Genomic DNA, 15,666 nt, shown 5'->3' with positions numbered 1-15,666 from the left:
AAGACCAATGGGCTGCTACAGATCTATCTGCCCCCTACACTGTATGAGTTCTCTGGGTGGGGGGGATGAGCAAACCTGGATGATGGCCCCAGAGATTGAGAGAGATTCCCACAGAGTAGCCCCTCCAGTAAGGGAGGGAAAGCACAAGGCAAGAAGAATTTTGCAGTTAAATAAGGGTGGAGATGTGTGACAGAGTGCTAGGTAGGAAACCCTGAGTCAACACTCTGTTCACAGCAACTCTAATCAGATTGGAGTTGAGGAGGCAGACCAGTGTCTAATTTGTGGGTGGGGGCAGTGCAGAAAGGCCAATTAAGCCATTAGCCAGAGCCCACAAATAGGCACAGGCAGGAAGTAAAAAATGGGGAAGCAGACAGTGAAAGAGTGAGCTTTCTCCCTCTCCAAGGTGCTAAGTATGCTGTGAAGGTTATAAATGAACAGCACAGAGTGTTGAACCAGCACAAGCTGGAGACAGAAGCAGGACCAAGGAAGCCTGTTACACTCAGCAATAAAACTTTCATATATTTACATCATTTCTGCTTAAGGAGTTTAATGTAATGAAAATCCCACAACCATAATACAAAAGAAAAGTTGATACCATCCCTGAATATGGACACAGTTTTCAAATGATTTAGGCTCCTAAGTGCTTAAATCCCTTTTGAAAATGAATGTTAGGCTCTTAAATGGGATTGGGCACTGCAATTCTAAGCACAGCAATACCTCAATAGCTTTAAAAGTCTGGTCCTTAGTAATTTTAGAAAATGGGACTTAGCAACTTCAGTCATTTAGGTGCTTTTGTAAAGGTCAGAGTCAGTTAGTAAATCAGTTCCCCAACAATTTAACTGTTTGCCTAGATACACAATTGTCATCTAGACTTTCGAGGAGCAGTGGGCGCTGTCCGGGGTTCTCTGCTCGGTGTCCCCGTCAGGATCCCTTCTTATGACCCTTTGACCACACTCCTGTCCCTGTTCTTTTATTAGTTGTCCCCCGCAATTAGTGGGTTTCTGAGGCTCTGTGGTACCTCCCCTTAGGCTGGGGGGGGGGTTCCGTTAGCATGGGGCGGGCTTTGCCCGCCCCGTTTCCCGGAAACCCAATAGATACTCTCCATGTTCATAAACCAGCAGAGGTGCTAGCTATGACAGGAGTATGAACCTCTTTGTATGCTCATTTCACCAAAAGAAGTTTGTCTTTGAATTTTAGTTTCCGAAAAAACAACAAACAAGGAAGCTTCTAAACCCCCAATCCCATTCTTCCCTTAGCCTCAAGAGGCTGAGGTACTTGTCCGCCAGCACCAAACCTCCACAGTTCTGCACAGACCTGAATGGTCTTTTATCTCTTCCCTGACACTGACATCATTGCTATATCATTGCACGCAGATGGCTCTGACATTAACTGCTTAACATTCCAATTCAAGGACCAACCCAACACAGACAGCAAGCAAAACAAAGAGCTCTCTGAAGTTGGGTGCTGACAGATAGCAGGGGAATGTAGGTTGGGTGAAGTAATGACACTCATCTGGAGAATTTGAGTGGAGTAGTTCAAGGTAAGCAAGCAGGCTGAAGGAACTTGCAGGGAAGAGGAGGAGGGGAATGAGGGGGTTAGTAATGGGGATATAGGAAGGAAAACCAAAGGAAAATTACCACAAGGAAACAAGATGTGGAGGAGGGAGACTGAAGGGGAAGGGAGAGTGTAGGCGGGGGATAGAAGTGGGGAAGCAAGGAGGAAATGTGAGGAGGAAACTGAGTAGGCTGGGGAGAGGGGTAGGACAGAAAATGATTGGGAGGGAGGCAAGAGAGGGATAAAATGGCAGCTCCTCCACTCCAGCAGTTGGAAGTTGAATCCCCTTCTGAGTAGTCAGGGGAAAGGCTGGTATGGTTTTGTACTTAGTTGTGGTTAAAATCTGAAACTGAAATAGCTACGAAAAAGGGAAGGTGGCTTTCCCTTAAAAGTGTAAAATCAGATATCAAGTAAAAGAGTGTTTTTTAAGTACAATCATCATCCTGAAGCCAGTCTCCTAACTTCCTGGTTACCCAAACTGGCAATATCGCTGAAGTTGGTTTAGTAATATAGCCACTTTGGGTACTCCTGCATTAGGGCTGAAAAAGATGGCAAATTAAATTTGTAGCTGCAAGTATAGTTTAAATGCATAGGTGGTCCATGAAGTCTTGTAAATGGAAATGCAACAGATGCGTGTTTGCAGTAACACCTTGTAAGAGCAACCGCTGCTTACAAGCAACATTTCCCCTGGGAACACTTTCCCTACTAGGAATGTCCACTCGGTAACAGCAACAGAGCTTCCGCATAAGATCAACATTTGTGACATCACATCCAGGGGTGGAGATTGGGGGTGTGTAGACAGGAGCAAGCTGGGGTGGTGGGAGCAGCAGAGGCGCAGTTGGAGGGTTTCCTCCTCCCTTCCTCAGTATTGGGCTGGCACACAATGGGGAGAAGGGGTTGCTATTTTGGAGTGGGGGATCAGGGATCCTCCTCCCCAGGGCACTGACCTATCCTCCTTCCCCCGTCCCATCTCTGCTATCTGTGCTAGGAGCCACTCCTGCCCTCCACTGCAGGGTGCACATGGTACTCTCCTCAGCCATCTATCCCTCCTCGTGGTGGAGAATAAAGCTGCCAGTGGGAGCACCCTCAGGTAGGGTGACCAGATGTCCCGATTTTATTGGGACAGTCCCGATTTTTGGGTCTTTTTCTTATATAGGCTCCTATTACCCCCCACCCCTTGTCCTGATTTTTCAGGTTTGCTGTCTGGTCACCCTACCCTCAGCCTGCCCTGGCAGCCAGGCTGGCTCAGCTGTTTTGCTGACTAGGGCTCCCCTGCCAAACCCAGGATTCCCCTGACACATTCCCCCAAAACTTGGGGTTCCCCTCCACTCACCCCAACTCCCTGTCCACAACGTGGCTGCTCCACCCCTTCCAAAACACCCTCAACTCTTCATACACCTTTGGTCAGATGACACTCCCCATAACAACAACAGCTGCTTAGGACATAGCAAAAGGCCATTGATTTGTTGCTAGGAAGGAGCATCTACTCTTCTGTAACTGGTTTTGTGTAAAGGAAATTTTTTCAGTAAGATTTTGGCAGCTGCCACCTAGTGGACATTTATCTATTTTTCACTTAAATTCCCTCAAACGCAATTTTGCCCGTCAGACACTAAACCATATTAAAAACTCCCGTAAAATGCAGTGTCTGTTATATCCTTGGGGGAAGCAGTTTTAGGAAGAAATCACTTGAGACGCAGAGAGCTGTAAACCTTTAAAAAAGCCATTTATTGCCACACACTGAACTAACCAAAAACCAGACAAAACTGTCTGGGCTATCCCCTAATAATCTAACTCAGTTGCCATAGCAACAACAAGATTCTATTACCACGAGAACCAAATAACAATATATTCCTCCCTCCTTAATGAGAACATTCCCTAAATAAAACAAACAGTAAACTAGAGAAGGAGGATAGACTGCCTCCATTCCCGGCTAAACCCTGGGGAATATTTTGCCCCGTAACCGTGGGTTCACCCTAGCTAAAGATCCAGCCATTGAGGAGGCCTTCTGTCTTTAGGTGGATTACGGCAGACTTCTGGTGTTGTTACACCCAAAAGTGTCTTGGGTGCATGCCTGACAATGGGCTCAGGGTTCGTAGCGTGAATGTGTGAGGATGTGATATCAGCAGGTGGGTATCTCTGCCGCCAGCAGTATTGGAGGGAGAAAGTCAGGAACAGGTGACTCTTGATTCGGTGTCTCACCGGAAGTGGTGAAGTTAGGCAACTCAACTGAAGATGTGTCCTGAGGACTGGTATGACCTGGCAACAGCTGATCTATGTCGCCGCCAGGTGAGATCCTCTGCAGTCCGGACTGTGTAGGAAACAGGTCCTGTTTGAGCAATGACAGTGGCAGGGACCCATATAGCTCCAGAACTATAATTCCAAGCCAAAACCGGCTGTCCCAGGCTAACGGTTTGGTCTTTTGCTCTGGGTGCATGCCTGATGACTTGATCTTGCTGCTGACCTTGCACAATTTATCAGGTTTCAGCAGATCAAAGCAAGTGTGCCGCTGTCGTCCCATCATTAGAAAGGCCGGGGATGCCTTGGACGTAGCATGCAGTGTGTTTCTGTAGGATAGTAAGAAGGTGTCCAGATGCTTTTGAATGGATAATTGTCCCCTTGCCAATTTCAAAGCCTGTTTCATTGTCTGCACAAATCTTTCAGCTAATCCTTTGGTGGATGGATGACTGGTGCTGAGGTGATGTGGTGTATCCCATTTGCCTTCATAAAATTTTGAAACTCCTGAGAGACGAACTGCAGTCCGTTGTTCTGCTCAGTTGTTCTGCCAGACCAAAACGACTAAAGAGTCCCCATGGTTTTTGGATAATACTATGTGCAGTAGTGGACTGTATTATAGAGACTTCTGGCCATTTAGAATGGGCGTCTACCACTACCAAGAACATGCGTCCTTCAAGTGGGCCAGCGAAATCAGCGTGAATACGTTGCTATAGGTTCCAGGCCAGTCCCGTGGGTGTAGGTGATCCTCCTCATTCCTTCCAGTGACCAGGCTGTCATCCAGATAGCACCGGACTCCTGGCAAGCCACACAAGATCTGGTCCACAGCCCTCTGGAACAAGGTAGGAGCAGACATTATTCCGAAGGGTAGGCAACAGTATCAATAAAGCCCCTTATTCATCACAATAGTCAACAGCTCTTGGGACTTTTCATCAACGTGCATCTGTAAATACGCTTGACTCAGATCGATCTTACTGAACTTTGGTCCCCCAGCCAGGCCCACGAAGAGGTCATCAATACAGGGAAGCGGGTATTGCTCTGTACACAACACTGGGTTGACAGTGACTTTAAAATCACCGCAAATCCGGAGGGAGCCATCTTTCTTCACTATTGGAAGGATAGGAGTTGCCCATAGGCTACACATAACTGGTGACCAGGTGCTCCAGGTCCGTTTCAACTTATGGCCTGATGGCATCTGGCACAGTTCTGACTTTCAGATATTTTGGTTGACTGTCAGGTTTAATGTTCAATGTCACAGTGATTCCCTTCATACTTACCAGATCCTCTCCAAAAACAGCAGCATGTTTCCTTAGTATAGCAGTCAGATCGGTTTCTTCTTTTGTCATTTGGTGCACTTCTGCTGAATCTTCCTAAGCCAAGACCTACCCATTAAGGCTGGGTAATTATCTCTCACCACAAACAATGGCAATTTATCAGCCTGCCTATTGAGCTCCACCTTAACATCAGTAGTGCCCAACATGGGCACAGCTTCTCCTATATATGTCTTCAGAACAGTTTTTGTTGCCTTAAGTGGAAGATGCTATAGCTTTTCTTTATACACAGTCTCAGAGACCAGCAAGATGGCTGCACCGGTGTCCTGTTCCATGCGTATAGGTTTGCCATCCAACAACGGGGTTACCCAGTATTCATGTGAACCCACTGCCAAAAACAAAACATGGAGTGGCTCTTCTTCTTGTGATGAGGTGTCTCCTTGGTCATCCTGGGTCTGCTCTAAGGTATGTAGATTTTGCTTTTTGGTTGGCCAGACCAGAGGCCTCTTTCTTTTGTTTACAGGCACACTCAATGTGTCCCTCTTTGCCACAGTGTTGACATATCAGGTCCTTACACCAGCATTCTGATGCATGGCTTACCATAGCAGTAACATTCCTGATTCCCCCAGTTTTGTGGGTAGGTTCTTGTGACCCCTTATGCACCCTAAGGGATGTATTGCACCTCCTTTGTAGCCAGTTCCAGGGAGACTGCAATATCAACAGCCTTCTATAAGGTAAGCTGAGCCTCTGTCAATAGGCATTTTTGTATAGCTTCACTGTGCAGGCCACACACAAACTGTCACGTACGGTGTCATTTAATATCTTCTTAAATTCACTGTGTTCCACAAGCTTTTTCAAAGTTGCTACAAATTGTACAACTGTTTTGTCTTCTATTTGGTCTCTCTTGTAGAACCTATATCTTTCAGCAATTTTTACCAGTGGTTTTGGAGAAAAAATGGGACCTCAGGATTTCCACAATATCACTGTAAGATTTGGTCTCAGGCTTAACAGGGGTGTGGTAAGCTGCATAGCAGGGAGTAGGTCTTAGCCCCTACAACACTTACGAATATTGGCACCTTCTTCTCTTCTGTAATGTCATTTGCAATAACAAAAAGCTCAAAACGCTCAGTATATACGTGCCATTGCACTACAGTTTCCTCAAAAGGTTGCTGTGGCCCGTAACGGTAGCCATGGTAATAGTTTCCATTTGCACAGTAAGTGCAAACAAGCCAGTTCTCACCCCCTTCCAACAGCAAAAAGGTTTTGGGGTTGTTTTGTATCTTCACTTCTACTTCCTTTTGTTGCTGGGGCAGCACAGGAATCCCATCCTTGTTGCCATGTTGTTATATCCTTGGGGCAACAGTTTTAGGAAGAAATCACTTGAGACGCAGAAAGCTGTAAACCTTAAAAGCAGCCATTTATTGCCACACACTGAACTAACCAAAACTGGCTGAGCTATCCCCTAATAATCTAACTCAGTTGCCATAGCAACAAGAAGATTCTATTACCACAACAGCCAAACACACAACAGTGTAAACACTTGTTTGTGTTCTCTTTTTGAGATTTTTTTCAATACAATATGTGTTGTTGGCTAGTTTTTCATGTTTGGTAGGAACAACAGATTCTCATGCTTTGTTTCTGTTCCCCACTCATCCCACAAGCACCATACCAGTGTTTGATTATAGAATATTTTGCCACTAATCTATGTTAATTAAAACTTGAAATTGTGTCTCCCATCATTTTATTCTTCCTCAAAAAACTTTCTTCACTCATTTTTCCCTTTCTTATCTGCCTGCTCCTTTCCCTCTATCTGTGTTCTTGCAGATCACTTTCATTCACATTGCCCCTCCAAGTCGCTTCTCTTCCATCTCACTCACTCGTGATTGACCTCACTTTCCTCTGAGCTCTCAAGTTCATAGGCATGCACATGGGGTGTGCTGGGTGTGCCCAGGCACACCTTAATGCCCGTGGGCCGGATCCGGCCCCTCAGGGCTTTGGATCCGGCCTACAGGATTTGCCCCCTGTGGTGCCGCAGACCTTGCACCGCTCTGAGAAGCGGCCAGCATGGCACCACGTCCCTGGGGCCCCGGGGAGTAGGAGGAGGCAGAGGGCTCCAAGAGTTGCTCCAGGCACCGCCCCCCACAGCTCCCATTGGCCAGGAATGGGGAGCAGCTAATGGGAGCTTCGGGAGAGGTAACTGGAGGCATGGCAAGGGCAGCGCACAGAGCCCTGTGTCCCCGCCCCACCCAGGGGCCGCACAGGGATGTGGTGAGCGGTGCAGCGTGGGGCCAAGGCAGGCAGGCAGGAAGGGAGCACGCCGCTGCAGGTAAGCGGCGCCGGGCCAGAGCCCAAACCCCTCCTGCATCCCACCCCCCAACTCCCTGCCGTGAGCCCTCTGCCTAAACCTTGCACCCTCCTGTGCCCCAACTCCCTCTCCTGAGCCCCCTGCCGCACCCTCCTGTGCCCCAACTCCCTGCCCTGAGCCCCCTCCTGCACCCCACCCCCAACCCCCTGCCCTGAGCCCCCTGCCTTCACCGTGCACCCCCCTGCACCCCAACTCCCTGCCCTGAGCCCCCTGCCTTCACCCTGCACCCCAACTCCCTGTCTTGAGCCCCCTTCTGCACCCCAACTCTGTCTTGAGCCCCCTGCCACACCCCTACTGCACCCCAACTCCCTGCCTGCACCTCACACCCCTCCTGCACCCCAACTTCCTGCCCTGATCCCCCTGCCTGCACTTAGCACCCCAACCCCCTGCCCTGAGCCCCCTCCTGCACTCCACACTCTACACAATGTGCAAAGTAGTGGAAAATAGGAACCCCGCTCCTCCATCCCTTTCTATCTTTTGAAGTGTCTTCTTGCTTTCACCCAGTCCCATGTTCTGTTATCTTTTCCCTGACTTTCCCTATCCTTTGTCTTGTTTTTTGCCCTAGGGCAGAGGGGGGCAAACGACGGCCCGTGGGCCACATTCGGCCTGTGGGACTCTCCTGCCTGGCCCCTAAGCTCCTGGCCCAGAAGGCTAGTCCCTGGCCCCTCCCTCTGCTGTTCCCCATCCCCCACAGCCTCAGCTCATTGCCCTGCCGGCTCAATGCTCTGGGCGGCGGGGCTGTGAGCTCCTGGGACAGCGCAGCTGCAGAACCGCAGCCTGACCTGGTGCTCTGAGCTGCGCAGTGGCATGACTGGCTCCAGCGGGCGGCATGACTGCCTGTCCTGGTGCTCTGGGCAGTGTGGCTGTAGTGCCGCCAGCCACCAGTGCTCCAGGCAGCGCGGTAAGAGGGCAGGGAGCGGGGTGGGATAGAGGGCTGGGGAGTTCGGGGTGGTGGTCAGGGGGCAGGGGTGTGGGTAGGGGTCAGGGCGGTCAGAGGGTGGGTAACAGGGGGGTTGAATGGGGGCAGGGATCCTGGGGGGGGCAGTCAGGAAGGAGAGGAGGGGTTGGATGGGGTGGTGGGGTGTAGTCAGGGGCGTGGGGTCCAGGGGCGGTCAGGGGACAGGGAGAGGTGGATGGGGCAGGGGTTCTGGGGCGGTTGTCAGGGGACAGAGGGGTTGGATGGGGCAGGAATCCCAGGGGGGCCATCAGGGGGCCAGAAGCGGGGGGGGGGGGGTTGGATAGGGGGCAGGGGCCAGGCCACGCCTGGCTGCTTGGAGAGGGACAGCCTCCCCTAACCAGTCCTTCATACAATTTCAGAAACCTGATGTGGCCCTCGGGCCAAAAAGTTTGCCTTCCCCTCCCCTAGGGCCTCCCATCTGCTCCCAAGAAACCCATCCTCCATCCTCACAGCCATTCCCATCCCATTAATTTTTTGTCTCCCAAGACCCCACCAATCAGTTGATCATTTGATATCACCCCTCTCCTCATTCCTTTATTCAACTGATCCTGTAAGCCAGCCCTTCTATCAGCCGGTGTCTCCCCTGCCTCCTCCAGCATACTGATTCTGTGCCTCCTTCCTGTATGGAGGATCTGCCTTTGTTGTGTAAGGGTGTAGCTGCAGAGAACAAAGCCATCCTCCAATTTGGAAGGAGGGCTGTGACTTCAGAGGGCGGAGCAAATCAGAGCTGCCAGCAGCTTGCATCAGGGTCTCGCTGCTGTAGTACATAAATTAACTTCACTGTTAAGTACAAACTCCCCGGTCCTTTAAGAACAAAGCACCTCCCCACTGATACTGTGCGTCTGCACCTGCAACAAATTGATATGGCATGTGGGATGGATCTGTTATAAGGGGAGTTTAAAAAATAAAAGTTTGTTGAGTACATTAAAGCCCTTCATTGAGTCATATGTAAAACGTAGGGGGAAGATAATGAAGGAGACCTTGACTGCAGAGTCAGGTGCACACTGCAGCATGACTTCTTCCTTCCTCTGTCCAGTCACCTTCATAAGCAGAGACTGGGTAGTTCTTACCCTTGGGCAATGTTTCTGGCAGAGTTTTCTCTAGAACCAGGAGAAACACAGCTGTTGTTGCATTCCATTATAGATCATGGGAGAGAAATAGGGGGTAAGCCTTGTTAGTATTTATATGGTTATGTAGCACCCTCTTGTGTTAGCAGTGCAATATTGCAAGGAAAGTTCTATTACAGCTTCCCATTAAAGAGTGGGAAATGGCTAGATATTTGGTTTGCTTTGCTTTGGCTTGTAATTTTGGTTTGTTTACTGGTGTGGCTCCTTGCTTGATCTGGACCTGAGGAACCAAGATGGAGAAATGCTTTAATAGATGCCATAGGTCTCACCCCCACTTAGAGCTGTTGGGTTCCAAAATGGGGACCTGCACTTGGTTTCCCTCTAAACTAAAATCCTAGTTTAGATCTGGTAAAAGCTGCCACCACCCAATCAGGTACATGGATTGGGACACAGTCCTTCCCCAAAATCCTTGGGGATCCCAAGAGCCCCAAATCTATGGAGTTCTTACACCCAGGAGAAATAAACCATTCCCCCCTGCTTCCTCCTCCCTCCCTTTTCCTAGGAGAGATACCAGGATCTAACTACAGAGGGATGCCTCCCCCTCCCCTTTCCCTGAGAATCCACCCAAAGAAAGATTAACCAAGTCCTTTACAGAAAAGATTTATTAAAAAAATAAAAGAAAGTCACTGTCTCTGTAACCAAGATGGAACAATATACAGGGTCTAAACTTATCAATCTCTGGAGAGAATCCCCCCTCCTATCTTTCTCAGTAAAAGCAAAGTAACAGCAAACAGGAATAAAGAATTTCCTTCTGCAAACACACAATTGCAAATGTAGAAATCAAATTATAAGACTAATCCACCTTCCTAATTAATATTCACTATTGAATAGTAGGAACTACTCCAGGAGAACTTGGAGACATGTCTGGCCTCTCTTAGATCCAAAAAGAGAACGCTCTAACAAAGAACACAGACAAAGGCTTCCCTCCACAGAGATTTGAAATTATCTTGTCTCTGATTGGTCCTCTGGTCAGGTGGTCATCAGGTACTGCATGTTAACCCTTTACAGGTAAAAGAGACCTTAACCCTTAACTATCTGTTTATGACAATAGAGAAAAATAAACACATGGAAATAAGTGTGTGAGAAGGGACACACTTTGGAGGGAGTTTAATGGCTAAAATCTACAAGGGGTAGAGCCCAGGAACTATGAAGCTGATCTCCACTGTGAGAAAGTAAAGCCAGCCCAAGAAAGGTTGTGGTAGGGCCTTAGTCCTGGTTAGGACATAGTACTTGTTAGATTTCAGTATGACAATATCAGCTACATCGGGGTGGCCAACCTGAGCCTGAGAAGGAGCCAGTATTTACCAATGTACCTTGCCAAAGAGCCACAGTGATACGTCAGCAGCCCTCCCCCCCACCCATTAGCTCCCCCCTGGCTCCCAGCACCTCCTGCACATCAGAAGCCCCACCGATCAGTGCCTCGCACTCCCTCCCCACACCTCCCAATCACCTGTTTTGTGCAGGAGGCTCTGGGGCGGACAGGGAGGAGCGAGGGCATGGCAGGCTCAGGCGAGGGGGCGGGAAGGGGTGGAGTGGGGGCAGAGCCAGGGGTTGAGCAGTGAGCACCCCCTGGCCCATTGGAAAGTTGGCACCTGTAGCTCCAGCCCCGGAGTCGGTGCCTATACAAGGAGCCGCTTATTAACTTCTGAAGAACCGCATGTGGCTCCAGAGCCACGGGTTGGGTACGCCTGAGTTAGGTGCTTTCTTCTCCTTAAAGGTAGATTGTATGAAGCAATTGTAAGGGGACTGTTGCCCCCTTACTAACATTCAGTGGGGGTGTTTGGTTGCTAGCTCCCAGCACTAAAAAGGGAGAGATCGATGGGAAATCAGGAACCTGAGACTGACAGTCTCCAGGAACAATGTGGAGAGGCCAATGCTCCAGATCAGCCTGATTGGCAGGGCAGGCAGGCTAATCAAGGAGTCAGGAGGACAGGGGGGTCCCGTCCTCCATGGGAGCTGGAATTGTCTGAATCAGATGGAGTGGGGCCGAGCTAAGGAGAGAGTAGGGGCCCAAGCTGAGCTGCTGGGAGCAGAGCTGCAGCCCAAAAAGCCAGAGCAAAGCCCAGAGAGAGCAGACCTGCCCTGGGAGGAGAGCTGCAGCAACCAGAGCCAGAGGGGCCAGACAAGCAGCCCAGGGAGCTGAAGGCAGAGCAGCAGCAGCAGCAGCCGTGCTGAGGCAGAGTGGAGCTGGGGCTGGAGCAGTCCGGAGCTGGGTGCGGTGAGCAGCTGGGGAAAGCGAGGGGGACCCTGGGCAGTGGGCCCAGCGCAGGGGGATGCCTCAGCCAAGAGGCTCTGCAGGCCAGACTGGGAGGGGGATCGTAACCCTGACAGGGCGGGGGTGACACTGGGGAGAAGGGTCCTGCCACCCAGAGCCTGAGAGTGTGTGGCCACCGCCAGAGCAAGTGTCCAACCCTCAGCGTCCCTGCAGCACAGCCAGGGCCTGAGGAGGTGTCCTGGGACCTACAAGGAACAGACTGTGAAGTGCCGTGATGTCCAGAGACACTGTTTGTGATGTTCTCTGCCACAGAGCAGCATGATGTGTTTTCCTTTAACCTGTCCCATTTTTCCTTATTCTTTTTTTAAATTAATTTTTAATTAAATAACTTGTATTTGCTTTAAATTGTATGATGTGATCAGTGGGTCAGGGATGTGCGCAGTGCAAAGAGAGTACCCCGGAGTGGGGACACCCTAGCCCCTGTCCTGGGTGACCACAGCAGATTTGGGGGTTGAGCCCCCCAGGAATCCTGGGCCCAGCCTTGTTGGGGTTATGAGGACTCTGCCAGACAGGAGAGTGGCAGGGGAGTCCTCAAGGGCAGGGAGGCCTCTGGGTAAAGGAAGTGGGAGCGAGGACTCAGATCCTTTCGCTAGCCCACTTCACCGGGGTAGTGCAGAAGCCAGGAAAGTTCCCCACAATAGCGGGACCATTCCCCCGCTTACACAATGACTACTTCATATCATTGTTAATATGAGAACTTTATAAGGTAAACTGATACTGTTATGGGATCTTAAATTAAAGTCCCTTATTTTTTATATTTAAAATAGGTTCCAGATTCTTGCTGCCCATTCTGCTTTACTGTTTTCTTAAGTATAGAACTCATTTTCTGTGCTACAACTGCAGTGTGATAGTGTTCCCTGACCCCTATAGTCTTCTTCCCTGTAAATAGATATTGTGCCCCTTCCTCACAATCAGATAGTGTCTTTCTCCTTGCTGTTATCAACTGACTTGATTCTATTGGGGGATTTCAATTTGAGTGACATATGCTGGAGGTCTCACGCTGCCAGTACTAAAACATCCTTGGAATTTCTAAACAGTATAAATGGCAAACGCCTGAATAAAAAAAGTGTTGCAGTCAGCAGGGGGGAAATCTGTATTAGACCTTGTCCTAACAGATGAAGAGGGACTGATCACATAACTAAAAGTTAATGTTAGCTTATGTATAAGTAATCATGACTTGATCACATTTATACTGTTCAAGCAGAATAAAGTGCAGTCCTATAATAGAATATATATACTTGATGCTTTAATAAGGCTAATTTCAGAAAACTGAACATAATTATGAGCCAAATCATCTGGGAGGAAAAATTTAATAAAAAAATATGAATGATCATTGGGAATAATTTAAGGACACCTTATTAGATGACCAAAAAGCCACAATACCACAATTGAGGAAGAAGGCTGTGATAGTTTAAAAAAAAAAATCTTGTGTAGAGAAGAAGAGAAGGCAGCTGTAAAAAATAAAAAGAAGAAAGAAGAAGTTGATAGGAATTCATAAGTGAAGCCTAGGGACACAAAGAAAAATCTATGGCCAGTAGAATTAAAGACAGTAAGAAGGAGTTTTTAAAATATTCTAGGAACAAAAAGAATCCTGGCAGTGGTATTGGTTCATCTCTAGATGGAAATGGTAGACTTATCTATAATAATGCAGAAAAAGCAGAAGTGTTAAATAAATATTTCTATTCCATATTTGGGGAAAAACAGATGACATAGTCTCATCATGTGGTAATAACACACAATCTTTTCCATTAATATCTCAGAGGGATGTTAAACAGACATTTAAAAAGATTTAAAAAGTTAGACATTTTTAAATCATTAGGTCCAGATAACTTGCATCCAAGAGTTTTAAAAGAGCTGGCTGAAGAGCTTGCTGAACCATTAATGTTGATTTTCAGTAAGTTTTGGAGCATTTAGGAAGTTCCAGAAGACTGTAAGAAAGCTAAAGTTGTGCCAATTCTTAAAACAGGTAAATGGGATGACCCAGGTAATTATAGGCCAGTCAGCCTGACATCAATCTCAGGCAAGATAATGGAGTGGCCGATACAGGACTCGATTAATAAAGAACTAAAGGAAGGTAATGTGATTAATGCAAATCAACATGGGCTTATGGAAAATAGATCTTGTCAAGCTAATTTAATTTTTTTATGAGATTACAAGTTTTGTTGACAATGGTAATAGCATTGACATTATATACTTAGACTTCTGTAAGGTGTTAAACTTGGGACCACACAACATCTTGATTAAAAAACTAGAACAACATAAAACTCACATGGCACACATTAAATAGATTAAAAACTGCCTAACTGATAGGTCTCAAAATGTAACTGTAAACAGGGAATTGTCATGGAACAGGTCTCTTTCCAGTGGGGACCCACAGGGGTAGGTTCTTGTCCCCTTGCTATTTAACATTTTTATCAATGACCTGGAAGAAAACATAAAATCATCATTGATAAAATTTGCAAATGACACAAAATTTGGGGGAGTGGTAAATAACAAAGAGGACAGGTAACTGATTCAGAGTGATCTGGATTGCTTGGTAAACTGGGTACAAGCAAACAATATGTGTTTTAATACGACTAAATGTAAATGTATGTATACATCTAGGAACAAAGAATGTAACCATACTTAAAGGATGGTGGACTCCATCCTGGGAAGCAGTGACTCCGAAAAAGATTTGGTGTGAGGATGGATAATCAGCTGAATCTGAGCTGCCGGCGTGATGCTGTGGCCAAAAGGGCTAATGCAATCCTTGGCTGCATAAATAAGGGAATCGCGAGTAGGAGTAGAGAGTTTATTTTACCTTTGTATTTGGCACTGGTGGGATGGCTTCTGGAATACTGTGTCCAGTTCTGATAGCCACAAATCAAGAAAGATATTGATAAATTGGAGAGGGTTCAGAGGAGAGCCACGAGAATGATTAGCTGATTAGAAAACATGCCTTGTAGTAATAGATTCAAGGAGTTCAATCTATTTAGCTTAACAAAGAGAAGGTGAAGGGGTGACTTGATTGCAATCTATAAGTACCGACAGGAGGGCTCTTCAATTTATAGGTATAACATGATCAATAGCTGGAAGCTGAAGATAGACAAATTCAGACTGGAAATGAGGCATAAATTTTTAACAGTGAGAGTAATTAACCATTGGAACAATTTACCAAGGGTTGTGATGGAGTCTCCATCACTGACAATTATTAAATCATGATTGAGTGTTTTTCTAATAGATCTGCTCTAGAAAATATTTGGGGGTTGGGGGGGGGCTTCTATGGCCTGTGTTCTGCAGGAGGTCACACTACATGATCACAATGATCCCTTGTGGCCTTAGAATCTATTAATCTGCATTTCCCCTTTCCCTATCCCACTACCGAAAATTCGTAATGAACCTCCCCTGTTCCTCGGAAAACTGAGAGCTTCCCACCCCCAATCTCCTGAAAGTCCATACTATGCCTAGCCCAACTATCTGCAGGCTTCTTTCCAGTATGATGTGCAGGCTTTTCTTTCTCACATTTTCTCCCTTTCATCTCTTAAGTGCTGCCTGGACAGAGTGGGTGTAGATGGAAGACATCCTTTATTACATGCTTCCCTGTTGTAAAACAGGTCCAAAGGGAGTAAGACTTACTACAGCTGCCATCTAGTGGCATTATTCCTTAGCACTTTTGTTGCTGACTCTTTTTTTTTACCTGCTTTTAGAGTTTTCCCATGTTTTGGGGGGGACTATATATACAGAATGGTCACAACACTCCTTACTGGATATATAATGTAGCTCTACGTCACTTGAGTGATGATTGACTACAATACACAGAAAGAAAACTTGTCCAGGCTGGATTAGTGCCATATACTTTGGTTAGTTTCTCCATGTCTCGTCAAGAACATAAGAATGGCCATAGT

The 15,666-nt window shown here is 47.4% G+C and overlaps 1 long non-coding RNA gene across 1 annotated transcript in view; it reads left to right on the top strand.

The window, feature by feature from the left end:
• Nucleotides 1–5,360: 5,360 nt before the first annotated feature.
• The window catches only part of LOC120397870, a 17,485-nt gene continuing 7,179 nt past the window's right edge, over nucleotides 5,361–15,666 (top strand). The window contains exon 1 of the long non-coding RNA XR_005594057.1: nucleotides 5,361–5,522. This is a non-coding gene — a long non-coding RNA (uncharacterized LOC120397870). The remainder of the gene's footprint in view (nucleotides 5,523–15,666) is intronic.

The sequence above is a fragment of the Mauremys reevesii genome, linkage group 2, assembly GCF_016161935.1.
Source record: "Mauremys reevesii isolate NIE-2019 linkage group 2, ASM1616193v1, whole genome shotgun sequence".
Classification (NCBI taxonomy): domain Eukaryota; kingdom Metazoa; phylum Chordata; order Testudines; family Geoemydidae; genus Mauremys; species Mauremys reevesii.
Note: the sequence above shows the minus strand (reverse complement) of the source record. Positions and strands in the feature narration are given on the sequence as shown.